Source organism: Stegodyphus dumicola, chromosome 6 (assembly GCF_044657685.1).
Source record: "Stegodyphus dumicola isolate Sdum_Otavi_A_Nest chromosome 6, ASM4465768v1".
NCBI lineage: Eukaryota > Metazoa > Arthropoda > Arachnida > Araneae > Eresidae > Stegodyphus > Stegodyphus dumicola.
Genome location: NC_140773.1, coordinates 216,198,132 through 216,210,281, shown reverse-complemented (window position 1 = coordinate 216,210,281; position 12,150 = coordinate 216,198,132). Strand labels below are relative to the sequence as shown.

General features: G+C 31.2%; 1 long non-coding RNA gene across 1 annotated transcript in view; it reads right to left on the bottom strand.

Annotated features, from left to right (window-relative positions):
* Window positions 1-9,930, bottom strand: part of LOC118191236 (uncharacterized) — a 60,676-nt gene extending 50,746 nt beyond the window's left edge. The window contains exon 1 of the long non-coding RNA XR_004758548.2: window positions 9,818-9,930. This is a non-coding gene — a long non-coding RNA (uncharacterized LOC118191236). The remainder of the gene's footprint in view (window positions 1-9,817) is intronic.
* Window positions 9,931-12,150: the final 2,220 nt, after the last annotated feature.

Below are 12,150 nucleotides of genomic sequence, written 5' to 3'. Positions count from 1 at the left end.
ATGAATATCGCTAAAACAGAACACGAATTAAAACTGATGACGTCTTAAAGCTGAAGATTTTCCCGAATTTCTAATTATTCCAAAGTATTTCATTTTTCTAAAATGCTAATTCATGTAATCGCACTGCTCTTGTTAATAAATCAAAACGGATTTTTAACTAATACTTGCCAGATGTATTGGAACATTTATTTTATTTGCCTAGAATCAAATTCTTTGTTAATTAATTAATTAATTAAATTATTATTTTATTGGTGGAAGCTCTGAAATTAACAAGTGAATCTCAGAATCGGAGAAATATGGTATGATGTACACTTATTTGAATTTCTAAAATTAGATTTAAATTTAAAAATTCTAATGTTTGTAATAAATTCTTTGCATAAAATTTATGAGTTTTGTATCGTGGTGATGCACTATAAAAGTTGATCCGCATGTATATGTGTAGCGACGGTATGGGCTAAACATTGACCGGGAGAGAAATATTATGTATTAGATAATTAACACCTTTTTTTTATTTCATTTACAGCCTGAACAATTAATTTAGCTTTCGGCTCATAAAAAAGTTCAAAATTCAGCTATGCAGGTCATTCACATAAAGCAGCTCCATTATTTACTACCAAATATATGAACCTTGTGACAAGAAAGCAGGAATTCACGAAGTCATTTATCAAGCGTCACTGGTGGTTTCTTGCCTATGTGTTTCTTTCTCTACAACTTGGAATGAAGAAAAAAGCTTTTCTGTTGGGAAATTTATTAAAAATTTCTACTTGCATCTATTTTCTTACTCCCCCAATAATTTTAATTACAGGTCCTAATTTCTTTCTCTCATATTCAAAGTTTTTCCTTTTTTATACAAAACAGAACGTTAAAGTAACACACATTTTCAGCTCTCTAAATATTCTTATCGCTTGAATTTATTGTTTATTTTCTGAAGAGAACAAGCAGGTTATCTCTTTCCTATAAATTCTTAAATTTTAGAAAATGTCATTTAATACATGAATTGCAATGTTCTAAGTTTAACTACACAAATAAGATTTTATACTGCCCTGACTTTTTACTCTTCTTTTTCGGAATCAGTATATGTTTGCTAGAAGATGAGATGCAACTCGCAGTTCTTGCTCTGATTAACCTAGTTAAGCACTTATTTGGAATCTTGTGACTGGATCAATTTAGTCAAACTTCAGTTTTAGTACGTGCAACTAAACCTTGGCTTTCAGTGAGTGAGTTTAAAGCTATACGTTTTTCAAAAAGGAGGAATTAAACTTTTGCTAACTTTGTATATAACGACAATAGTTATTAAATTGTAGTCTTTTATTTCTAAGTAGCTACTACGCAGCCAGCCTTCGTCTGGCTTTTAATTGTATCGGAAAAATGCATAAAGGGAACACCAAACATTAAATTTAAAAATTGCACAGAAAATTACTCTGAAGACAGCTTTATTTCAAAAAATGTAGTCTCAGCATTTTTATTAATTATCCTAATAAAGAAATTAAAGACTTCCCGTTGCAAAATCTTAAGAATTCAAATGTTTTAAAGGAAATTAAGAACTTTGTTTCTTAAAAACAAATCATGCAAAACTTTTTATACAATTAAAATTATATATAATTAAAACGTAATATAAAAAAATTACAATGAAATAAACAATAAATCTCATATTTTCAAGAGAAAACAGTCAGCTGTCCAGTGTCCAAAGCATTGAATGAAAAACTGTTGCCAAAACCACATTTCTAAAAGAATGAAACTATTATCAGAAAGCAATAACCAATTAAAATTGTGCTGTGTGGATGACATAATTCAAAATATACAAACCTTTTTGCCATTATCTAATAAAGAGAGAGAGGGAAAAAAAGAAAATTCTTTCTGTTGTGCCTCACGAGACACATGCGCGTCAGAATAAGAAGATTGCGATGTGCGTGTCCAAAAATCAAAAGAAAATAAGCAGCATTTTAGGTCATATTTTCAACAGTCAGTAGTCCAGTATACAAAGCATTGAATGAAAAACTGTTGAAAAAAACTACATTTCTAAAAATTGAAACTATTCAAAATGATGCGGTTTCTACAAAAAATATAAATAAAAAAATGTGATTCGAATTTTGAAAAAATCTTTTCGAGGTACATTGCCTCTTGTTTATATGCATCAATGTACCAAATTTTGTAGCCCTAGTCCTATTAGTTTACGCGCAGGACGAACGAAAGCACACACACAGACTCTTTTTTTTTATTATATGTAGAGATTTTTTATAAATCATAGAATTATTGCAGTTAAATGCCAAACCAATCAATACTAAGCAAGAGGAATAGGCACAATTTAAATGCATTTTCTGGAATATATATATATGTGGGATTTTAAATCCATAGCTTAATATTTTTCCTCGCGCGCTGTCTGAATTTTAGCTGTTGACTGCACGAGTGAAATTGATAGAACTCTCGCCGCTTTGCTTTATGAGAGGAGATGCAAGATGATATAGATGTTGTATTAATAGATGTAAGACGTTATAGTTGTCGTGTTAATAGATATAAGATGTTATAGATATCTTGGTAATAGATAAATGATGTTATATATGTTGTATTAATAGATGAACTATATTATAGATGTATTAGTGTTTTATTAAATGTGTTTTGTTTGAACATGAATTGTGATTTCGAAACTAAAGAACCCATATATATATATAATAAACATAACAAAAACAAGAGGCAAAGACATAAATGTTAAAAATTAACTAACAAAAGCTGTCACCGTAACGTAAATAAATATTCCGGATTATAATTTCGAAGGGTAAATACAGTCTTCTGCTTCAACTGTGAAACTGAAAATGAAATGTTTTATGCGAAAATAACAAAGAAAAAAAACTGACAGTTTTTCAAATTTTAAGGGTCGCCCAAAAGGGGTTTGTGAAGGTGTTTTACGTTCTGCCTGACCTTGGAGTCTACAAGTTTGCTGTTACGCTCAAATCCTCCTAACCCATTTTTTTTTTATTATTAAGCATCATTTTCCCTTACGCCACTCACTTAATTACAAAAATTTTAAAAGAAGCATAACAGTGTGAGTTTAAAATTTCCGGTGTTGGCATATATTTTTCTGCTTTTTTTTTAAATTCACTTTATTCTCAGTTTATCATATCAATGCTCAGTTTTCTTACTAGCATGGCTTTACAATATTTTTTGTTCTCTTTTTATTATTAATGTTTTGTTTGTTTACTTTACTTATTAAATATTGTAGTCTTGGCACTTGCGCCACATAAAAGTCGATGCAACAGCAAAATTACAAAATATTTAAAAAGAAGAGCATATCCTTAGAATTTTCGCTACACAGGCTCGCGCGCTGGAGATAAAAATGTTTTATTCCTTACAGTGTTGCCAATATTCGCTTTCAAATCGCTGAGTTTTTTTAATCAAAAACTCGTTAAAGTTTTACGAAATATGAAATAGATAATAAAACAAATTCGAAATTAAAAATTCAGTCTTAGAGGTTTCCATGTTCGGGTGGAGGATTAAGTGTGTTGAGGATTATTCCGGTGGGGATACCATCTGTTACTGTAAAGTTAACGAAAAGGCAACTAAAAAATAAATTATTGAAAAGCGACAGTAAAAAGAGATTAGAGCTACTTAAAGGCGTAATTAAGGACCGGGTCTAAGAATAGGTTTAACAAAGTTAATTTAATAACTGTTCGTGTATCTAAAATTCCATCTGATTCAGATATTATGTGCATCTTCCAACCTCATTAGAATGCAGAAATTGAATGTGTCTTTCAAAAGCTTATTCTTCAAGAGCAAAAATAGGAAATATAATTAGACTTATAAAAATGATTAAACGATGTTTAAATCTTTAAATTATTTGATCGCTTGTCTCCTGTACTATTATCCTTACCCGTATAATACTTGTAACAGTATTTTCTTATTCTTGATAAACAACAAGATATATGACTGAAACGTGGATTTTGTGTTGTAACCTACCTTATAACTTCCAAAATTTCTAGTTTTAATATTATAGTTCTAACTCTTAAAGAGAAAAAAATTCAATAATCTTTAATTACGAAAGGTGGGGATGAAATTAATCGTAATTCGTAATCCTCACCTTTCGTAATTTCGTAATTCGGTTCTTTAATAAAACTGTTTGCTGGTTTTCTACATGTTATTAGCTTAAAGCACTGGCATCGGAACATATATTTTTCTTCATAATAATATATAGCAGGCATTCGAAAATTTCTAAAAATTTAATGCTTTAAGTATTATGAATAAACCATTAATAGATTTTCAGAGAGAAAAAAAAAAAAAAAAAAAAAAAAAAAAAAAAAAAAAAAAAAAACATGAAAATTTAACTCTTCTTCAGGAGTTAGGAACGTTTTCACTGTGGGTCAAAATCAATAAGAATGTTTGCAATAAGATGAGGTTTTGGGTCAGTGGCATTTTTTTAAACAGGTTTTTTTTTGGTGAATAATAAGATAAATTTTATTGAAGAAATAATTACAATACGCTTTAAAAATACAAATTAATATTTTTAAAGGTATAATTTAACTATTTCAAATAATTTAATTAGGTAGCTAATTAAATTATTAGAGGTTAGAATTTTACTAGTGCTCTTCAAATTTTAGCTTTGAACAGAATTTGTAACTCTTATTTTTCTTAAAGAGCTTTTCACGAAAGGAATTATTTACTAGAAATAATTCCATTAGCGTGATTTACTTATTATTTAACAGCAAAATGAAAAATATCAATCATCTGTAACTTGTTGCATCAATAATTGCTAATCCGTCATTGCCCTGATTGTAAATCAAATGTGTACTATCTAAGATGAACAACTGATTTGAAATATTTCTATGCTGTAATGAACTAAAACCACCAAAACAAGGAAATGGTCTCTAGATTGCATGGGTCACGGATAATTTTCTGATCTTTGGATTAGTTTCTCCTACAGTATATCCATTTCCAGCATGCCTGTGCCTTTTCAGAGATGTGGTTGCTGTTTGAACGAAAAATAAATTTCCAAGACAGCATTATTTACGAGAAAACATTGGTTCGCACTTACTGCCGATCAGGGAATGTGTCGAGACGTAAAAGGAAAAAGAAAAAAAGAAACTGTTCGGCGACGCGATCATTTAAAAGAATGGTAACTCCGCAAAAGTAACGAGCGATCTCGGAAAGGGAAATAATTCTTCATGTTGTTGAAAAGAAAAGAAGAAACGCTTTACAGACTTTTTTCGGACGCTTCAGATTGAAGCATTGCTTCTGCAGAAAGATTTGCCACTTGTTGTCTACAGTTCTTTGTATTATCAACTTCTAAACTTCTGTATGAATAAGTAAAATTGAAAAATAATATCTATTAAAAAGATTTTCTTTGGATTTTGACTTATGGAGCATGATGTCTCCGAAACGAGCGCAGACCTTGGAAATGGAGATGCATTCAAAGACATTTACAATTAAAAGAAAATGGAGTACATTTATAATATTGTTTGCACTAAACTTGCTACTCAAATCGCGAACTACAAGTGTTGGCGAGTTGACAGTATTGATTCTATAGAACAACATAGATTAAAGCCTCATTGTTCCTGTCTCCCTCACCAGATTGCAATTTCCGTTACGTTGAATACATGGTTTGAATGCATGAACACGAAACAATGGAAAATGTTACACGACCAAAGGCAAAATAAATATTGATTCCAAACATGCAAGTCAAATCACGAGGACACACTTCATAAACTATCATCTCCTAGGAAAATGCATAAACAACATAAACCTTTAATAGCTGAACATAAAACGTAAGAGAAGAAAGCATTGATGTAGTATTAAATTTAATTAAAAAATACTTTTTCTACTTAAAACATGAAGTATAAATTTTCTTTTTTCTCATCACCATATTTTCAGTATACTCATTGATGTGTTTTTTATTAAATTTTCAGTGTAAGTTCATTTTTTATAAAAATATTCATATAAAAATTTGTTTCTTCTTCAGATACAGAATATTTTTATATAGAAAATATTGATTTATTGCATGAATGTGGACTATTTTTATCCACAAAATATTAATCACTTTGTAGAGTCTGATTTTGCAGAGTCTCTTTGTAGAGTCATACACTAAGTCAAGACTCTCAACAGAACTAAGTGAATTATCTCTATGTTTAGAATGCAAACAGAAACGTAAGAGAAGTGTAAAAGATCCTTTTATGAAGTATTCAAACAGTTGAACAGAAAGCACTCGTGCTCGAAGTTTTTAAATTATTTCTTGTGAGTTTATATTTCAATTCCATTTGTATTAAGTTTATTCACTAAAGTTTTATAATTTCACTTACGTTTTAATTGCTTTGGGTAGAATTATCTTTGTTTAAAAAAAAAGAAAGGTAAACTTTTGATTAGAATTTACTTCATTTTTTCCTAGCTTTTTGAAGGGGCCTGAATTTTTGGATGAACTATTATAATTAAAATACATTGGAATGAATTACTAGTCCTGTGAAAATTTTAAAATATAAGGCTGACTTTTGTTGTTTGACTTCTGAATTAGTACATTGGAATGGTTCATCGGCTAATTCTAGTTACAGAAAAGCAAGGATTTTTTTATGGAAGAGAGATTTCAATTGATTTCAGTGTTCCTTCTTCTGACGAAGTAGCATTGAAGTTGATTGAAATCCTCTTCGTTTATATTCTTTAAATTTCATTGATTTTTTGAATTAGGTTATTACTTGTTCGAAGTATTTTAGTTTTAACATTTATTAAATTCTTTTTTTAACATTTAGGATTTTATGAAATTTATTATTTATGAATTCTAATGTTTGATGTTTGTGAAAAACTGGTTCTAAATTTCTTATTTTATGTATTTACTGATAATGTTTTCAGCAGCTTAATGCGCGGAAATACTAGGTATGATTACATTATATCTTTTTTAATTGTTTTGTTATTATATATATATATATATAATTTATTTCCTAAACAATATTGATTAATTGATTATATTATCTCCTAAGTTTAACTAAAGTAGAATTATTTTAAAAGAATGAATTTAAGATCATACAACATTATATATATATATATATATGTAAGATGTAACAAAATACGAAGGCTGCTCTAAAAAGGTGTTGGTGTATTTAATTATGGCAAAGCACACGAGGGCTATCTGCCTAAAGGGAGGGATGCCTTTCGTGGAGGACTTTCTAAGGGAAACTGGCTCGTATACACGTTACACATGGGGAAAACCACGAAAACGCCCATGCAGCCAGCCCGTTCGCGGGATTCGAACCTCAGACCGAACTACCAGTGTTCAGCGTCTTTACCGCTCGGCCGCTGGTGGGCCTACCCTCTAAAAAGATTAGCAACCAATTAACTATTCTAGTAAAATATAACAAAACACGATGGCTGCTCTAAGAAACGACTGGCGATTTCAAAATTAACTATTCCAAATTTGGTGTTCTCCCCACTAAATTCATCTGTTCTCCCAAATTCGAAATCTTTCCATGTTACAAAACGGTGCTTGAAAACTGGAACTAAAACCCAAAATTAAACAATCACAAATTAGCTGTACTTATGCACCTTGTAGTATAAACAGCTGCTTACTCCGTAGTCTCTTTCTCTTTCGCCTCTTCATCTGCCTGTTGACAGCGTAATCTGCCTGTTGACAACTTGCATCTGCCTGTTGACAACTTGCTATTCGCTTGTTGACAACTTGCTATTCGCCATTATTTAAAATGTAATTGCATATCTCAATTTATGGGGTACGTTCAGCACTTCTAATCTTCTACCGGTTATGAAGATATGAGTTAAGAAATTCGTCATCCGAAAATAAATGATGTTTTACTATCAAGCTGGTCGTGCTTCTTCTAAAATTCCATCGGATCTTTCCGTTATGACGCAATTTTCAGTCATGCACGCAGCAGTATTTTCGGCCATGACTAGAATGGGAATTATTTTTATCTACCCCCAAAAGTAAAATCATTACATATATATATATATATATATTCAAAATTAAAAATTGAGCTAAATTTTTCTTCGGTACTCTGAAGGTTTCATTATAGAGCAGGTTTCAACATAAATGTCGCATTATTGACGCTTTTTTTTTTTTGTTCGCAATACTTGCGAATAAGAGGGTGTTGTTTACAGAACCCTCCCTTATCTGCTTGAGCTCATTTTTGTTTCTGATTTGGCGTCTCGCAATTTGTTGCTATCATTTAAAAAAATGGATTATGGTGGTAATACGAAAAAATTTTACTTTTCAGAGGGAAGAAAATTCAACTATCTGAATTTTTTCATAAATTTTTCACGAACGTTTAGAACTTTCCAATGTATAATTAAGATATAATAACACGACGAACAAATATTAATTCAGAGGTCAAACAACAAAAATAACGTAGTATTTTTCAAATTTTCACAGGACTAGTTTCGATGGTTTTACCGAACCATAATCCTAAGCTGCAAAAGGGCGAATGAACGAGATAAGATATAATGATTAGATAAGATAAGAAAGCCTGGACAGGAGATAAGCTACTGGCGCCATCTGTTGATCAAACCAGAACTAAAACACAATTTCTTTAAAGGCTGAGGGCAAAGATGGATTGGAATTAGGGTCGTTAACTAGAACAGAAAGATTTTTTTGAATGCCTCTAGAAAATCCTCTAGAAAAATGCCTCTAGAAAATCCAGTTGAAATCCAGTCCAATATTCAACAAACATCTTCCATTGGCGAACTGGATTTTTAAACATGCACCGTGTCGAGCATGCATTACGAAAGCGACAAAATTATTCAATTAATTACGTATTTGCTGCACTCAAGATTATATACAGAATTTTAATTAAAGAAATAAATTATTGGAATACATTTTAGTCAGTATTTTGAGTATAAGTTATTTAGATTTCTATTGCAGTAAAATTTAATAGGAAATAATATTTTGAATCGTAAAAATGCTAAAAATTAAAATTGAAAAGTAAAATTTAAAGTACTGAAAAGATAGCTACTGTCACTGACAGTAGATGAATTGACTTGTGGAGGGGACCAAACCATTCCACTAGCAATTAACAATAGCCAAGTTAAGTGACAGTCTTTCGTCTTTTTCCCAAGTAAGAATCGAATTAGTAATTTTGCTAGAGTTAAATCATAAACTACGAACAAAACTTAAAAATTAGAAAAATATTAATCTGCTTGAGCTAAAAGACTTGTCATAAACAAAAATTAAAATAAATATTACTAAGAAATTCTTAATTTAAGGTACTCATTAAGAACGGAATTAAATTAGGAAAACGAGATCATTACTTTAGAAAAAATATTCCCCGACACCGTCACATTATTGTAAAAACAATAAAAACCTATTAAAATCTGTACAAATTAATATATAGAAGTATATATTAGTATATATTAATATAAAGAAGATATTAGAAAACAATATTTAAATCAATGCATTACGTTAGATTAAAATGTAGTCATTTAATACCAATTAATACATTCTTTTAGATCCAAATGCGAAATCAAAGTAAAGCTTTTAAATACAAATTTCTACATTCTTTTATATTAATATTGTTATGGACTGTAGCTACGAAATAATGAAACTAATTTTCCTTTAAATCCATCTTTTATTTTATTCGAAAATTAACCGCTCAATTAGCAGCGATTTAAAAATTAAAGCAGCAAATTTTTCGTCGAACAAGCTAATAAAAAGAATTACAAAAAACAAACGATATTGACGCATGTGCATTACAAGATTCGTTGCTAGGCAACTACGGTAGAGGAGAAAGTTTTCGTATAGCAGACGATCAGGCGCTAAAAAATGTGTTAAATAAAAAGTAGTGATTTATAGCATACAATTTTAGGTTTAATGCCAGAAAGGAAATTAAAATTAACCTACTTGTTTGCAAAATTTGAAACGAAATGGCTGGAACTGTAAATGCACTCAATGATGGAATGGAATGGGTTGTCATATGGTGACGTATTGTATTGTACTCTGAGATATGGTAGCCTAGATAGAGGAAAGAGAGAGATGGATATAATGATAATGACATTGAGCATAAAGTTGGAAATGGGTATGAAGACGTAATTGCAATAATAGCCATTAAGTATTCAAATGTACATGTCAATTGTACATTCAAATGTACATACAAATGTAATGTGGAATTGGTACGAAATGTTTGCGTGTTCGTCAATAATAACATTCGTGCTTTTTATATCTTTAATGTATCTGAAGTAAGAAAGAGAAACGTCTGAAGAACAGAGAAGTTTGGGGAAAAAAAAAAAAAAACTTTTCTGTCAGAATACCGATGTTAGTGAAGTTATATAACTTTACTTTATTTCGATTATTTAAATAAATTTTTAGTTTGAAAAATATAGCATTACTTTTGGATTAATAACTTTTCGTCATTATGTAAATGCATGCGTATTGAGCGTTATATGAGTATATATATATGAGTATCATACGATAGGGATTAATTTGGGAAATAACTAAAGGGGACTTCAGGGGCTCTTACAATTAAATCTGGAATTTCATCTCATATATAATGCGTGTGTGCGTGTGCGGGTGTGGGCAAGGCCGGTACCAGAACAGGTACAACCAGTCTCAGAGTCTGAACCGAACGACAAAACGACTAGCACCGGCCCTGTGTGTGACTTTATATGTTTGAGGGGAAACGGAGTTTATGTCTTTCCGCTGCCAGAACATTCACTGATGAGGAATGAAATTCGAACACCAAGAAGAAATCTGTTTAGAGCAGTTTCTTAAACTGTGGGTGCGACCCCCATGTGGTTCGCGGAACCAGCAGCAGGGGGTCGCCAAAAATTTCAGCAGTTTTGATATTTGTTTAACTTATAATAATTTTACAATTACCAAATATGTTTACACAATGTATCTGAAAATAGATAAAGATTAAACAATACAGACAAACTAAAGACGAAAAGGTTTCGACACATTCTTTATAAACGTTCATTTTACTTGCTTTGCGTGTGACGCAATAATTTCGTTTGTTACTTATTTAAAGTTTTCACATTGTTCTATGTCTTAAAATTAGAAATTAGAGTTAATGACCTGAAACTGCAATAGTACAAGTGAAAAAATTGACAGTTTCACTGACGCGTGTGTCGGATTTGCGCAATGCTTATGGGGCCCCACAAAGTTTTCGTAAATATTATGGTGTCCTGGGGTCGCGAAAAAAATCTTTGAGCTAAAAAGGGGTCGCGAATTAAAAAAGTTTAAGAAGCCCTGGTTTAGAGGAATGAAATGGAAGCAAAGCCTCTGCCTAGGTAAAATATTTATTTGATTAATGTTTCAAGGTTATAAATTAAAGCATGCGCAAGTAGAGCCATTTCAGTACCCTAATAACCGCTGTAGTCTCCACTATGATGACTGGTGGTATGCAAATACGCTGTGTCGTACAGGTGCCTTATGTTATTTTATGAAATGGAGCTCCGTTCCATCATGCTTCTTTCCTTTTTGTTTTAAGTAAGTAAGCACGATGTTGTTCTTAGGCAATCAAATCAACAACGTTCCGTTCTGGTTGTGGTTGATGCTAGATTTGTCTTTCAGTCATATTCCATATGTACTCGATGGGAGAAAAGTCAGGTGATCTCTCAGGGCAATATCTCGACGACAACCAAGGCAACATCTCGATGCTCTGTAGAGCACGATGGCTGATAACAGCAGTGTAGAAACAACCGTTATTCTGTTAGAAAATGTTATTTGGGGTATTGCTCAAGAATGGCAGTACAAATGGTGCTGACATAGGAAATTGCTCTCCAGGATTATAACTTCTATTGTAGGTCCAATGTGTCTACGCCGCAGACAGTTTCAGTGAAAAAATTGAGAACATTAATTAGAACTTTAACATTTGAAACTTCAAATAAAATTCATTGACTATTTAGCGTGTTCTGCTACCCAATTGAAAAGACCGCAGTTTGAGTTCTGGCAAAGACATGATTGACATTTTACATTGTCTACTTCGAAGAATCTGCAGATTATTTTACAAAGATAGTATCCACAAATTACAGAGCTAAAAATTGAGGAAAAATAGCTTTAATAACATTTCGTTAAATGAACGCTTCAAATGCATTTCCTTTATTATCAAGTAGAATCCTATAGTACCCCTCTGTTGGTGCATTTCTGTCAGAACATATAACTGAAAACTGAAGGTTACTGAAGTTAACAAACCGACTCAAACAAGAGGAATGACCACCAATATTAAACGTTTCTTT